We start from the raw sequence: 12,481 nt of genomic DNA, 5'->3' as shown, positions 1-12,481 counted from the left end.
CACAGCCCACAGCCCACAGCACAGCCCACGGCTCACAGCACAGCCCACAGCCCAAAGCACAGCCCACGGCTCACAGCACAGCTCACGGCCCACAGTTCGGCCCACGGCCCACAGCTCAGCCCAGGGCCCACAGCTCAGCCCACGGCCCACAGCTCAGCCCAGGGCCCACAGCACAACCCACAACAACGATGTCCCCAGCGCCGCTTGTGACCACCCTGAGGCTGAGAGCCCGTGCTGGGTCCAGCTCGTCTGACTCAGGCCGTTGCTGAGGTCGTGGCCGCCTCCGCTGGGCCCTCGCACCCTGGCACGCGTGTCTGCTGCGCGGGTTTCTGACTGCTCGCAGCAGCCCCAGGCCCCGACTCGAAATGACAGCCCTCCCCTGGGAGCAGCCCACAACCAACATCTGGGGGTGCACAGTCCTGGTCCCTTCCTCCACTGAGGACCCCTGCAGGGCCCCCGAGCTGCAGGTCCCGGAGGGAGGGGCGGCAGGTGCCCCAGCCTCTGTCCCAGGGCTTCTCCTCCCAGCCCCGCCCGCGCTCCCCCAGGGGTCCCCCCTGCACTGCACCCCAGCAAACCCGCCATGCCCAGATCTGCATCCCAGGCTCCATTTCGCTGCGAACTCGGAAGGGGAGAAATCGACCGCACACTGTGACCAGGCCCATGTCTGCAGGTATGTGCGTTCTCACTATGTAAAGCAGGTCGTCTTCCCAAGCCAACACAGAACTGTATGATGATAGACTCTCCGTATTTATTTAGCCTGTTTTACTCTTGAATGCTGTCTGTGAGCCAACCAGGGACGTCCCAGCCTGCCGACCCGTCGCGCCGCCGTCTGACAGCCGCCCGGGTGTAAACCAGACGATTCTGCTGGCGGACTGCACGGTCCACGGCGTGATTGACGCGCGGCCCCGACTCCGCGGAGTGGCCAGTTTGCATCCGCAGATCTGGTGAGTTCTCTGTCCACAGCCACGGAGTCAGAGTCGCAGCCGCAGGCCACTCAGAGACCCGGCCTCAGCACCGTCCCTCGGCTGAGGCTCACGGGCCGCGGCCCTCTGCCAAGCCCACGCCCTCGAGTCGTCACCCTCTCCGACCGCTGACCGCGGGCTCCCTGCGCCTCTGCCGGTCCCTCCAGGCGGAGCCCAGGAAGCCTTTGCGGAGGTGGCGGGGGCGTTTCGCTGGTGCAGTTCCCAACGCGGAGAGAGAGACGAGAGGAGGGTTGGTCCGCGTGCCTCTCGGGCGCAGTGGCCAGGGGACAGGGACACGGCAGCTCGGCCGGCCTCCTGGGAGTGGGTTCCGAGGTGCCTGGGAAGGGCGGAGGCACCAGGACAGGAACACCAGCAACCTCAGAAGTTGTCTAGCGCCTCCCCTTGCAGAGGGACACCCCGGGGCCCGGGAAGGGCACACAGCACCGCCGGGCACGCACCTGACGGGCAGCGGGGCTGGAAGAAGGACCTAGAACTCCTGATGGTCCTCCTGGCAGGACATCAGAGGAGGTTCTTCCTCATGACTTCCCGGACACGTGCCCACAATGAGCCCAAGGAGCAGCTGGGCTGTTCCCCGCCCCGAACAACCTACGCAGGGCTTGCTCCGGGGTCTGGGCTCCTCCGACACCCCCAGAGCCACCTCGAACAGCAGCAGGAGGCTACTCATCGGTTCCTTCCAACACAGCAGGTACGTCTGGAAGCCACCCGGTCCCAGGAGTCCAGGAAGACCGCCCCGCGCCTCCGTCCTTGACACATCAACGGAGCCCTCGGCCGTGAAAAGCTTTGGGCATCACGTCTTGGGGAACTTAGGCCTTATTTGCTCGTTTTGCAGGTGGCTGAGCTGGTGTCGACTCTGCGTCAAGACCCTGAGGCAGTTCTTGCTCTACATGAGCCGTGTTTGGACGGGTCTTCCCCCCAATCGCCGGCTACACGGGCTCTGCGAGGGAACCCCTCCCTCTCCTGGGACCCTGGGGTTCCTGCCGGCTGGACCCAGAGAAGCAAACAGCTCGGTTAAGTAAATTCCAGGTCTGTGGCCCACGCTGATGAGAATGTCAGCGATTAGAACAGGGGTGAATATTTCATGAGAAGGAAGCTTGCCTAACGCACACATTTCGAAATGATCCAGTAAAACTTTTATTTAGACAGCGCCTCTCTCCAAGGAGCTCAGAAATGCTTTATCAACACTCGCTTGATCTTAAATCAAGACTTTTTCTAAAACTCGGAACTGTCACGTAGATCCCTGTTGTGCCTTCTGTCTGAGTGGAGTTCCCGCTCGGGGGGAACAGGCAGGGTTGCCCTCAGACGTCCCCAGGAAGAGCGTGAGGGTCTGGGACTCTAGACCCTGGCCTGGGGTCACCTGTACTGGTCACCAGCCGGGGGACCTTGAGCAAGTCAGTGGACCCTTCTGTGTCCCAAGGCTAGGAGGCTGACCGAAGGCCTCTGGAAGAATCTTCTTAGTGACCAGTGGGGACTCACCTACCCCTGAAGCGTGGGGGCAGTTTGGGGGGCCCTGGCATTTGGAGTGTGCTGTTGTGCATGGTGGACTGGACACAGATAAACCCATTCAAAACAAGGCCCAGTTTCCAGTTCTCTCTTTTGCACGTGGACAGCTGCAACCCAAGCTTCTAGTTGACATGAGGAGTCCACAGGATGCAGGATCAGGGAAAGCCACGGGTTCAAACCCGGGCTCCGTCACCAGTGAGCTGTGCAGCGTTGGGGAAACGGTCCATGTTCTCTGATCCTCCCCCTCCTCACCTGGGAACTGGGAATAATGGCACCGACTTGCTACTGTTGCAGCACTGACGGAGCCGGGAGAGGTCCCCGGTGCGGATGCTCTCAGGACGCTTCACCTGGAGAGCACAGCCACAGTCCATTGTCCCTGGCCGGAGGTCAGGGGGAGATGAGTGTTTGCAAACGGAATTGAGAACCACAAGGTTCATTTGGAGAAGAAGGGGCGTAGACAGGGAGGTCTGGGAGCGAGTGGCCTCATGAACCAGGAGAGAGACGGAGGGAGCGGCGCAGGGAGAGACGGATGAGCTGGGCTTCGGAAGGGATCCTGCTTGGTTTGGAGAAGGATGGATGGATCCCCTGCGGGTTCTCAGTACATCCGAAAGCCACTGCGTGGCGACGTCCGAGGAATGGCAGGAAGACCCATGCGCTCCTGAGAATGACAGACTTTCTTTCGGTAACAGGCCAAAAAAAAAAAAAGATGCTGAAATCATATCATCCCTAAAAACAGAGCCGGAAACGATGATTCCTGAACCCTGTGCCACGCCCTCCACAGGAGCATCATTGCTGTAAGATCCGTGAGGGGGTGCAGGTCTCTTATTCGTTCATTTGACATTTAAAGACCACCCACCATAAGCCAAACTCTGGTGGGCACCGAGGATAAAAATAGAGGCAAGAGTCCCTGCACCCAGGGTGGGGGGGCATGAGGATGCCCTGCAGGACATCCGTCCCTCTGCCGATGCTGTGCCCTTGGCTGCGTGGGCTCGCTCACCCCGAAGGGCGCACTTGTGTGTCTGTGGAAAAGGACGAGGCCGTCGTCCACCCGCGGCACACGCCCACTTGGAACAGATGCTGTAACACCATCCGCATCCCTGAAACTCCCGCCTGATCCCCCGGGGCCGCATGGCACCCGCTTGTCTCCTGCTCAGTGAAGTCAGCGAGCCAGGACCTCCGTCACCTCCAGAAGGTCTGCACCACCACGTCTCACTCTTCCTCGCCACTTCGTCCCTGTACCCAGGGCAGTGCCCAGCACAGAAGAGAAATGCAAACACGTTTGCTGCGTTTAAACTCCCAGCCACGTACCCTCAGTGTCTCCAGGTACCGACGCCCAGCCCAGAGGGCGCGAGGCGGAGTCGAGCGCACACACGGCACCAGAGAGCCTGCCCGTCGGCGCCACCCAGCCCCTTGAACGCACCCTGCGGAATGTGATCTCTTCGGGCAAAAGGGGCCGCCCGATCGGCTTGAGCGGGCAACGAACCCGGTCTTGCGCGGAGAGACGTTTTTTGTTCGGGCAGATGGTGCCAGCGCCTGATTTGTGTGGTTTTACTGTCGTCTTACATTCTAAACACCGGTCTGTACGTGTTTCCTTGTAGATTTTTATTTTGCTACATTGGGCCCCATGGGCCTACCTGGCTGGTTTTCTGTCCATGTCCGTGTGGTTTCCCACCTGGTTTCCACCCTCTTCTGATTCCAGGCCTCCCCCAAACCCGACCAGCAAACCTCCTATACACTGTATACGTTACATCAACTACTGAAACCTCGGACGAGGCAGAGCCTTCTAGAAGGTCACTGGCAGCCCAGCGCACAGTGTTGAACTCCCATAAATCGCTCTCACTTGGCGGACACGTCCTCAAGGATGCCAGCAGCGCGCTACAGGGTCTGCCCACACTGAGTGCCCCAGGGCCCTCACTGCAGCGAGCCCGGCCGGCCCAGGCCCTGCCTCCGCCTGCCTTTCGGACCCCGAAGCCTCGGCGCCGCGACCATCTAGACGAGTCCCGGCCCTTGAGACGCAGAAGCTTCCGTCCTGGGCACTCAGGAGTCACTTCTGTTTGTCTGCGTATCCCCCTCCTCGGGGGTCATCAGTGCTCGTGAGTAAGGACGGGAAGAGCGTGTCGTGCAAGAAAATGGACAACAAAAAGGTCCGTTAGAGGGGACTCCAGTGAGAAACCCCGAATGCTGTCGCAGTGGTGTCTGCCTCAGGTGGGGATGCGGCCCCTCAGCTGGGCGACTCCTTCCTGAGGCAGATCCCAATGGCTCAACGAACTGTCTTCCTAAGACCGTCTCCCCAGCGCTGAGTAGCTGAGTGATCCCAGCGGACGCGCACTGCACACGGCTCAGATGCACGTGCGGAGCGTGTCTCACACGAACCAGACTGTGCAAGGACTTTGCAAGAAGGAAGATGATAGCTCTTTCAAAGCAGAAGAAGAGGATGACTTTGCCTGTGGAGCCCCTGGGGACCGAGGCTGCTGGAATACGTTGTCTGTGCCATCTGTTCGAAGAGAACTGTGTGTTTTTCTTGGGGGCGAACTAACGTCTATGACATGTTCTCTTTCCTGGAAGGTTTGCGTGGATTGTTGGAATAAATCACAATGTCCCATTTCTATTTCTGTCCTCTCACGAAGATGTTCACAGTTCCTTTTAAGATATCTATTTTTAACATTTAAAGAGAAAGTACACATTCAACAAATAATTCAAATTCTGCCCTGCGTATTAATGGAGAAAAGTGTAAAAGTCTCTCTCTCAAGGAGCTTCCTAGCAGTGGGAAGGTCCATCAAACTCGATCCCATAAATCCCCGCCTCGCGTTCTTTAACAGCCAAAAATCGAGCTGGTCATGTTACCAAACATCCCACTGGTTGTGTGACTATGATGTCAGGTTTTTCTTTTTGGACCTAGGATATGAAAATAATGAGTTTCTTGCTACTTTATAGTCTTGGTTGAAAAGTCCCATATCAACATATATGTTCTTCCTGAAAAGCCTTTTATGAGTAGATCCCAAGCTATAGGAAATCTATCAAGTTTTTCTATATTCGACTCATCATATGTTTTAATTTTTTAAAAATTGGGTACCCAAAACTCAACGGCATGTGATTATTAGAGTGATTTATTACAAGTAGCATCTCATCGCCCTGGCCAGTTTGGCTCAGCGGTTAGAGCATCAGCCCGTGGACCAAAGAGTCGTGGGTTTGATTCCGGTCAAGGGCACGTGACTCGGTTGTGGTTTGGTCCCCGACCCTGGTTGGGGTCCTGCGGGAGTCAACCAGTCGATGGGTCCCTCTCGTGTCAATGTTTGTCTCTCTCCCTTTCTCTCCCTCTCCCTCCCACTCTATTTGAAGATAAAATAAAAAAATATCTTTGGGTGAAGATTAAAAAATAACAACAAAATAACATCTCATGACAGCGATGTTCCTGATACGAGTCATGTCCTGACCCTCCTGTCGCTCAGTTCCCTCGTGGCCCTGAGAGCCCCTGTCACTTATACTGTTGTGGAGCAAGGATGGGAATAGGATACTGTTACATTTTAAGTCATAAAGATACACTAGATGTTGCTCCCGGTCAACTTGTGCGTCTTTCTTCGTCTCTATTCGTGTTGTTTCCGTCCTCGTTCCAGGACGGTTTCTAGAAACGAAGTGACGTGGTCATAACCACGCCGGCTCTGTGACCTTCCGCCGCTGAGTGTGCGTGACTTTGGGGGGACAGGACGCGATGGAGGGAGCGCTCACTGATGACACGTCTTGCTTGCTGACTCCAGAGAAAAACTGGAACAAATGATCAGTTTAATGTCATTGTTCAGCTTTCTGAAAATCTTAACAAAATGACAGACAGTCGCCAGGGTGATTCTTTCTCCAGCTGAAGATATTTAAAGACGGTCGTCCCTTGAGGACAAACTAATTTGAGTTATTCTCAGAGTCTAATCTATTTTTTTGAAAAGACATTTAAGTAAAACAATAAAAAGGGAGTCCTCATTTTTGTAAAAACAATTCCCCCCTATTCCTCAGCAGTCTTACCATCACTTATGGGTGACTTACTTTCAAAACAGGCTTAAGATTTATAATCGACCAAGATCTGGTTTGCGCAAGAGGTAGTAAAGGAGAGAGTGCACTGCCTTCTCTCTCCTCTGGTTCTGGCTGACCCAATGAAAGGTTCGGATCGCTGCAGAACCCTGGATGCTTCATTTGTTGAAGAACCGCACCCCACAACACACCCCTCTGGGGCTACAGCCACTGCCCTGGGGCATCTCTGGGGTGTCGCGGTGCCTCAGAAACATTAGGAGGTCACTGAAATGTGCATGACCTCATTTTTTCACAGAAAAAATCGTCACTGAGTGCTTACTGGGTGTCGGGCTACTTGTCAGCACACGGAGGCACGGAGGACACGACCTCATCTGTAAAGAAGCTTCTAGTCTGGGAGCAGGCACCATGCACATAACTATATACACTTAGTGCTACAGAAAATGAGGCGGCTTCGTTTGGATTTCTCCAAAAGTAGGCTCCGTCGCAAAGACACGGGTATGTGTGGTTTTTAGGGAAGGTCACGCTAGGATCACACAGGAGCAGGTACCGGTGTGGGCCACGGGCTCGATTCCACGGGGCCTGGTGAGGAACCAGGCCCAGCACACCCCAGAATCATGGGGGGGCGGGGCAAGCTGGGTTTTGCACTGTTCTCTTCTCGCCGGTTGAAGATTATCTGTGGGACTTCTGGGCCGGCAGCTGGCAGACGCACGCGCTGGAGGTGGGCAGCGGCGGGCAGGGCAGATGGCAGCACGGCCAGAGGGCTCTGCAGGAGCCCAGGGCAGAGGGGTGTGGGCCGCTGCTCCCAGCGACCCCGGGCAAGTTTATCACTGTAGGGCGGGGACCCAGAAGAGGAAGAGGTCAGTCCTACCTGGGAGTCAGGAGAGACTTCAGAGGACAACAGGCGCCCGAGCTGTGTGGCTGTTCCCTGGGCAAATGTCGGGAGCGACCCAGAGCGCTGCTACTTAAGGGCAGATCAACGTGGTGGGACAGGTCACAGGGAGGTCGGGGGCGTGCAGCCGACATACGATACGCTCAGGGGTGATCAGATCTACCGCTTCAGCGAGCGTACACCAGGGTAGGTTCCCGACCCAAGGAGGCTGTGACATCCCAAGTCATTTCAGACAAACTTCTCCGGTCACCGACGCTGCGGCGTGGGAACTTCCCCTGCACTTGAGTTCTCCTTGGTGCCGGCAGGGGGAGGGATGACTCAGCCCGCACGGGACGCCCACGGGCCCAGGGAGGAAGCTGGGACACACTTCAAAGCCTGCTGACACCAGCCTGCTTCTGGGGGCCTGTCCTCATGCACACATGTCCCTCCATCTGTCCCGGGCCTCTTCACCTTCCCCTCTGACTGTGACAATGAGAACAGGGAAATCAATACGTTCACGCTTCCCGCTCCAAATACGCAAGAGCTGTGACATGAAAAATGGTTCAGGGGAAGGAGCCAAGGCGGAGGACAGGCGGGCGTCAGAGCCAGCAGCGGCCGCGGGTGGAGGGGCAGGGAGCGGGGCCAGGGCCAGAAGAGGACACCGGGTCCCACTCCTGTCCTGCTCTGCGTGTGGGCACGGCAGCCCCTCCTCTGGAAAATAAAGCCCTTGGTCCGATCCCGGCAGGTGTGAGGAGCCTGGACGTATCTTCATGACGAAATGCCACACGGCCGGTTCCGTGCATCCATCTCCTTCCTAAGCCCCTCGCTGCTTGAACCCTGAGGCCGTGCGCCCTTCTGACACGACTCTCCGTGCAGAGCCCCAGCGTGGCCCCCTCGCTCCACCAGGGACTCCTCGCTGCAGACAATCCCTCATCTCGCTCCATGCACAGTGTGAGGACCACACCTGCCACGGACGGTGTTTCAGGTGCGTGTGGGCCGAACTCTGCACTAGCGTCCTCCGTGTATGAGTCAGGGCCTTGCCTCGAGCCAGATGGTCCCTCACCCCAGGTGACTGAGGGGTGTTGACTAAGGCACCTTCACGAGGTCCAGGCAGAGGTAGGGAGGGCGGACACCCAGCAAAGAATCACTGCCCCTTCTGGCCCTGGAGGGGGCGGGGGAGCCGCTGTCACTAGGGCCTGAGAAGGCAGCCCAGGCCACAGGCATCCCGGGACAGATGATGCCTGGCAGGAGCGGGGGACCCTCTGCAGAGGGAGGAATCGGGACACACGCCCTCCCCACTCCGCCCTCCCCTGCCCTTCAGGCCCTCCAGTCTCCTCCCTGCGCCTCTGTTAGCTGAGGTCAAGGGCAGCTGAGAGCGTGGGCGTCCACGTGGTCCACCAAGGTCACCCCAAGGCGCAGAGCGGGGTACAGAGCAGAGCCGTGGGGTGAACAGAGAACACCCCGCACACGCATCGCCCTGCAGCACCGCCGCCTCCTTTCAGAAGGACCTGGGATGACCCCACGCTGTCAGGCAACTTCTCTCCTCCGCAGACCTGCGGGCATTTCTTCAGCAGCTGTATATGTGCCCACACACGCGTGTGTGCCAGTGTCTTCTCCCCAAACAGCCTCGAAGCCCCCGGGGTGAGGACAACATCTGGTGCCCCCGCAGCCCTCGTGGGCCGGCTGTCCGTGCAACAGGCACTCAGCACTGAGCAGCGAGTGGCCGTGTGGAACCCGGCGTTCAGGTGGCAAACACACACGCAGGTACGGGCCACTCTGCATTTCTGGACGGAGCCGGCAGGGAGACCGGGTGGCTAACTGCCCAGCGCCCAGTTTCTGTTGAACACGGACCAGGCAGCAAGGACGGGCTCTCCCCTCGGGACCGGCCTTGGACGTCATAGAATTCGCCCCGGGGACTCACTCCCCCGCAGCCTGTTCACACTCACGGGGCGTGCCCAGCAGGACCCGGCTTTGTACAAGTCACAGGCCCGCGTGACCCGGCCTCAGTCTCCAGGAGGTGCGGGTGCAGGGAGAGAAGGCGCAGAGCCAGCAGGGAAAGGAGGGATTTGGGGTGCGCGATGCCAGGCAGCGTCAGGCGGGGGCGCTGCTTGGGCGGAGGGATTCACAGCCGCTCCCCTGGGTTTTGGGGGAGCAGGCGCCTCCACCTGAAGAGAGAGGAGGCAGCCTGTGCCGTCGGCAAACGCCTCAAGGTTTTCGGGGAGAAACGATTCCCTGGGTTTGCTCCTAAGTTAAAAGGAAGTGATTAAAGGGCATGGAGCGGAGGGCGATGTGCAGGATCGGCTGGGGCTGCCCGCCTGCTGGTGGGCCGCAGGGAGCTCAGGAGGACTCTGAGCAGGTGTCGGAGCGGGGCCTCAGGGGACATTACCAGGAGGTGGCCGGGCACTGAGCTCTCCGTGCCCACACTGTCCAATGCTGTGCCCAGGGGTGGCCGAGGGGGAGGGGGAGGCAGCCCCTCCCGGACTCTCATTATTCTTCCCAGACCCTTCGCAGAGAGAGCACCTCCCGCCTCCGCTCGGAGGGCGAGCCCTCCCGCGGGATCACTGGTCTCGTCTTCAGAGCATCCTGGGGTATTTGCCGACTCCCCGAGGGCCCGGGGAGAGCGTGATTTCCCCGAGGGAAGGAAGCCAGCGAGCGGCAGAGCTGCCCCTGGGTCCTGACACCTGCTCCGACACCTGCCCAGGAAGGCTGAGAACTTGGAACTCGGGGTCACGGTACTCCACGTAGCGCCACTCCGCCCGCGGCCCACGGGACCTGAGGTGGTTATTCTGTGAGGCTTCCGTGCCTCAGACAGGACCCCTTGTCCATACACAGCTCAGTCTTGACTTTAACTTCGCTCTGTTGGGAGTCCCCACAGACAGGAAACGGGGTGTCGTCTGAGCCCCGGTGGATTAGACGGACCGCGAATCACTGCAAAGGTCTCATCGGCGTGGAGGCAGGTCCTACGCCAGCCGCGGCCACGTTCTCCATGGGAAAGGGACCCAAGCACTACTGTTCCACACGGTGGCTCTTCACATCAACCCCGCTAAGGCCCCAAGTGCCCAGGGCGGGGGCCCCTGGTCAGGGTAGGTTTCAAGCCTGAACCGCGTGGGGCGAGAATTCCGTGCTATTGGCTCTTACTCCACCGGCAGGCGGCACCGAGCCAGGGAGCCCCCGATCGCGGATCCGGTGATGGCAGCTTCATGACGGGGTGCTCCCTGGCTCCAGGTGTCCCCCAGCCTCCGCCTCTGCTCCAGGCATCCTCCCCACCCTCCCTCTCCACCGCTGCCACCCCTGCCCGGCAGGCCGTTGGCACAGCTGTGGCCGCTGCCGAAGGATGTGCATGGCCCGAGCTTGGATCAAACCCCTGCAGACGGAAAGCACAGGAAGAGCCCTGGCCAGTTTGGCTCCGCGATCAGAGCTTCGACCTGTGCACCACAGGGTCATGGTTCCATTCCTGGCCAAGGGCACGTATCTTGGTTGCGGTTCGGTCCCCGGCTTTGGTCTGGGGCGTGCGAGAGGCAACCAATCGGTGTGCCTCACATCCATCTTTCTCTCCTTCTCTCCCTCTCTCCCACTCTATCTAAGTCAGTGGAAAATATCCTTGGGTGAGGACTAGCAAAGCAAAAACGAAACAAGAAGAGGAGCAACCAGGACCCCTGCCACGGCCACGTGGTGTGACCGCTCCGCCGGCACAGCTTCCTCCTCGGACAGCGCTCAGCGGCAGGAGCTATGACTGCCCCCGCCGTCTACATGAAGACTAAGACTTAAAGGGGTTCGGTGAAACAGTCTGGGTCACACTGTTCCCACACAGTCGTGTCCGGTTTGCTGGGAGGCCTGCGTGACCTCAGAGTCCCGCTTACCCTGCCCTCTGCGCACAGGGTATCCCCACAGGGGTCCCATCAGAGGACGTAAAAGAGCAAAGGGTGCCCTGGCCAGTTTGGCTCAGTGGTCAGAGCGTTGGCCCAGTGAGTTGCGGGTTCAATTCCAGTCAAGGGCATGTACCTCCATTGCGGTTTGTCCCTGGCCCTGGTCGGGTCATGCGAGAGGCAACCTGTGGATGTGTCTCTCTCACATCAACGTCTCTCTCTCTCTCTCTCTCCCCCTCCCTCCTACTCTATCTGAAGATAAATGGAAAAAATCCTCGGGTGAGGATTAAAGAAAAACAGAAAGTGCAAAGGACACGCGGAGAGAGCTGGGCTGCTTCTGCAGGAAGCTAGAGTTCTGGGCTGGTCTCTTCGGGTGGGGCTGGTGGCTGAGAAGGGTGGTTTTGGTTTTGGTTTTTTTTCAAGCATTTGCAAAATTCTGTGAGCCCTTCCTGGGTCCTCCCATGGCTGTGGCCGGATCACACTGTTACCGTGTTTCTCCATTAAAAGAAAAATTGAATCACTTTCTCCAAAATATAAGAATCTCTGACCCTGCCCATAAGAGCTTCATCTGTTTGTTTGTGCACAAACCACCCACCTTGCATTCGCAGAAGAAAGTTTAGAAAAACAAGATGAGATTTTGCCAACGATACGTTAAACAGAACTCTTCGAATTAAGCCTATTTTGAAGGTGATTGAAGGCTGTCTTTTAGCTATTTAAGAGCAACTTTATCTTGCGCACTCCACCCTCAGCACAGGAGACCCTCGCGGGCACACCGTAAACGCGAGGCTGCTCACGATGTCCTCTCCTGGTGCTCTGGCTTTTTAGGCAGAGGGAAGGATTTGAACACAGCCCACGCCCCGCACCACCGGGCCACGCCTGCAGGGGCGCTCTCTCGCTCTCTCAGCAAACACTCTCGAGCCAAAGGAACAAGCTTCATTGCCCCTGCGATTTATTCATTTTGCTCTCGTAAGATAAGTGTGAGTCCGTCCAGATCGGGCAATGCAGAGTGTGCACAGGGCTCTTTGTCACCCTCAACTCTGCCATCCAGACAGACACGCAGGTGGCCTGGTGCCCAGGACACAGCCAGACGGCAGGGACTTGCTTCGTCAGCGGGAGCATCCCTGCCGTCTGTCTCCTAAACAAGCGAGGTGGCAGGCAGCCTTGCCACGCAGGGATCCTGAACGAGCCAAGGCCCCCTGCAGACTGGGGACATCGACCGGACAGGGCTGCTGTCCCCGCCCAGGCTC

This window comes from Molossus molossus, unplaced genomic scaffold, assembly GCF_014108415.1.
Source record: "Molossus molossus isolate mMolMol1 unplaced genomic scaffold, mMolMol1.p scaffold_m16_p_18, whole genome shotgun sequence".
Lineage (NCBI taxonomy): Eukaryota > Metazoa > Chordata > Mammalia > Chiroptera > Molossidae > Molossus > Molossus molossus.
Note: the sequence above shows the minus strand (reverse complement) of the source record.